Consider the following 3,719-nt stretch of genomic DNA (forward strand, 5'->3'; position numbering starts at 1 on the left):
CGCACCTTGCAGGAGCTGTCCGAGGTGCTAGCTCCGGCCCCGGCCCGATGTGGCGGAGGGCGGCACCCCAAAGACAAGAGTATGGCGACGACGTGGAGGAAGGAGACTGGCCAGCAGCCGAGCCTCAGCTTGCAGATCTGTAAGCTGGGGAGAATAACCTCCCATGCCGGTCCCATGGGCCTCTGGGATTTCCCAGATAGAAGGAGTGAGAAAGAACTTTGTGAGCAGGAGAGCACGGTGATTGATGAAGGTCCTTCAGATCCACAGGCCCAAAGTGACAGAGAGGGGATGGAGAATGGAAGATCGCAGACGAGACATGAAGGGACAGAGATGAGATGTAGAGAGGCATAAATACAACGATCATGGAAAGACAGACGTAGAAAGACAAGAGAGGAGAGCCATGAACATACGGGCATACAAATATGGAGACCGAGAGACAGACACATGGAGAGATCAAGATTTGAAGAGAAAAAAGACATGGAAAGAGAGAAGGAAGAGAGGGAGGACAGAGAACATGATGAAGTGAGAAAGAAATAAGAAATAGGGGCAGGCAAGCTACACAAAGGAATAGAAGGAAGTTTAAAAAGACAAAGAGACAGAAAAAAAAGAATGAAAGAGACTGATATGCAGAGATGAACACCTAAAAAGTATACAGACCAGGGGAGATGTTTAAAAACCCAGAACTAATGATGGTTGAGAAACACCACTTGGGGAGATGGGGCTTGGAGTGAAAGAAAGGCTTTTATTGTGAGTGATGTTTACTGTGTAAACCTCCTATGGGATCTCTCTAGCCAGGCCACCCTCTGTCCTGGCAGCCAGTGGCTCCTGCCTTCCATGGTGCCCTCTGCCCACACCATCCTGGGCCTGGAAGAGGGCCTCCGTGAGTAGGAGACACTGCAGGGATTCTTTGCCCAGAATAAGGGCCCATTGTTCTGGCTCCAGCCTGCTGGGAGTGGGGCCTCATTCCCACATCTGGGATAGAAAGGGGGCAGGAATGAAGAAAGGCCGACAAGAACTGAGGGAGAGGAAAGAAAAGGGAGGGGCCTCAGGGGCTGTGGAAAATTAAGCAGGAAGCATAATCTAGCAGCCAGGCCAATCAGGAGGGAAGAGCCAGTCGGCGGGGTAATAGTGTTCTGCGGCTGATCCTGTCCCTGGTCCCCCCCCCCGCACCCCCCCCCCCCCCCCCGCCGCATGGTCACTGCTCTCTATCCCTGCTGTAATGCGAGCTTTGGCCCATTCACAGAGCTGTGGGAGGACCCTATGAGATAATGAATGAGAACCCAAGGAAGTTATCAAATATGGCTCCTACAGTAGGCACATTGGGAAGATAGAAGAGTTCACATGAGCTTGCAGGAGAGGAGTCTGAGGGCCGCATTGAAGTCTACAGGGGAGATTTCTGGGGTCCACATGGAATTTACAGGAGCTATCTTATGCTTAATGTGGATCCTACAGGAGTAATGTTTGTGTTCCCATCTGATGACCACGGATGACATTTACCCAATCAGGAGAAGCAGAAGGACCTCCTATTTGGCTAACAACTGAGGCAGGAAGAGTGCCCAGGTCCAAAGTCAGAGGCCCTTCTTTGTCCCAGTGTATTGCGCCTTCAGAGTTTGGATGAATAGAAGGGAATAATGCTTCAGTGACAATCATTTAAACAAGCTTTTATTCAACAAGCATTTGCTATGCAGTGGTTAAGAATATGGGCCTAGAAGGCAGACTGCCTTACCTTTCCCAGCTCTGTAAGCTTGAGCAAGGTATTCAACCTTACTGAACATTAGTTTTCCACATATGTAAAATAAGAATAATGATAATAGGACCTGTGTCTTAGCGTTCCTGTGAGGATGAAATGAATGAACACATGCAGACATGTGTAACCTATGGGACAGTGCCTGGTACACTATTAATACGTGTTTAATAAGTGTTATTTCATACGGTGGGCCAGGCGCTGGGGACATATTTTTCTCATGGTGGAGGGTGAGAGTGAAAGAGCCTGAGCCAGATCATGCAATAACACATTCCCAGTTTCTTCTCAAATGTCGTGTCACGTCAGCTCACAGGCCGTTTACCGAAGCAGGTCTCGTGACTAATGCACGAGTGACAGGGAAACATGCTCCCTCTAGAGGATGCAAGGCATGACAGGGGAAGGTTTAATCCTGCTGCAGGGAGGGAGCAAGTAACTGGGAGCAATAATCCAGGCATCCACAGGGCCTGCTCCAGGCTGCTTGTCTTTTCCTACCTAGCTAGCTACAGCTGAATGAGGCATGTCCACCCAAGGGGCTCTAGGAGAATATTTATGTTACAGGCCAGGAAACAACTGAAAAGAAAAGAGGACTAGCATTTACTGAACCCTTAATATGTCTGAGATGCTAAGTCTCATGACTGTCCCATGAATAACTGATTTTATCCCCATTTTTTAAATGAAGAAAGTCAGGTTCAGAAAGGTAAAGTGATCTTCCCAAAGAAACAGAATGGATGTATCTTAGAGACGAAGCAGCAATGTCTTTAGGTTGGGTTTTCCCGGAATCAGACACTGAGATAAAGATGTAAATACAAATGGTCTATTTGAGAGATGATCGCAGGAAGCACTAGAAGAGGACTGGAGGAAGTTGAAACAAAGAAATGAAAAGAAACTCATTCAGGGTACAATAACGAGCAGGTTAGCACTGTGAGCAACGGGGGCTCGACCTTACTGGGGACCTTTGGGACACAGTGCCGAATGCAACACAGTTGTCCCACCAAAGGAATGAGGAAACTAAGGGTTGAGGGCTGCTTCTAGCACTTCCAGACTTTCCTGTGTGCTTTCTGAGCAGAGAAAGCTCTCTGGCAGAAAAATCCACCCAGGGGCTTGCAGTACGAAGCCATTAGGAATGGCTAAGGGAGCACTATGTAGTAACATTTACTACAACCAAGATCTAAACCTAAATATTGTCTGGCTCTCAGGACACATCATGCTGCCTCCAAGGTAACCTGTGGAAATTTGCAATATGAAGTCTCCTTTCTTAAGAAAGAGTCTCCTGCTGCCCCGATCCCACTCCATGCTCCAGGCCTTGTGAGATGGCAAGTCCCTAATACTCAGTATGTATACCTGCTGCACAGCACTGAGTACACGGGGACACACATTCTTGCTTACAGAGCCACGGCAATGTCAGAGCAGCTCATCCAGTGCATTCAATACCCCGGTGGGCACCCCTGCAGCTCAGAGTTCACTCTAGACCTCTCCATACAGTGCCTCTACCTGCACACCTCTCCCTCCACCAGACCACTCCCTGTGTTTGTCTTCTCTCCCCAAGGCAACCTACAGAATGGGAGAAAATATTTACAATCATATATCTGATCAGAGGCTAGTATCTTGAATATATAAATAATTGTTTCTTTAAAAAAAATTTTATTGGGGAAGGGGAACAGGACTTTATTGGGAACAGTGTGTACTTCCAGGACTTTTTTCCAAGTCAAGTTGCTGTCCTTTCAGTCTTAGTTGTGGAGGGCGCAGCTCAGCTCCAGGTCCAGTTGTCATTACTAGTTGCAGGGGGCACAGCCCACCATCCCTTGTGGAAGTCGAACTGGCAACCTTGTGGTTGAGAGCCCAGTGGCCCATGTGGGAATCCAACTGGCAGCCTTCGGAGTTAGGAGCACGGAGCTCTAACCGCCTGAGTCACACCATATAGGCCAGCCCTATATGAAGAAAATCTTACAACACAATAATAAAAAGACAACCCTTT

This window comes from Rhinolophus hipposideros, assembly GCF_964194185.1.
Source record: "Rhinolophus hipposideros genome assembly, chromosome: 5".
Classification (NCBI taxonomy): domain Eukaryota; kingdom Metazoa; phylum Chordata; class Mammalia; order Chiroptera; family Rhinolophidae; genus Rhinolophus; species Rhinolophus hipposideros.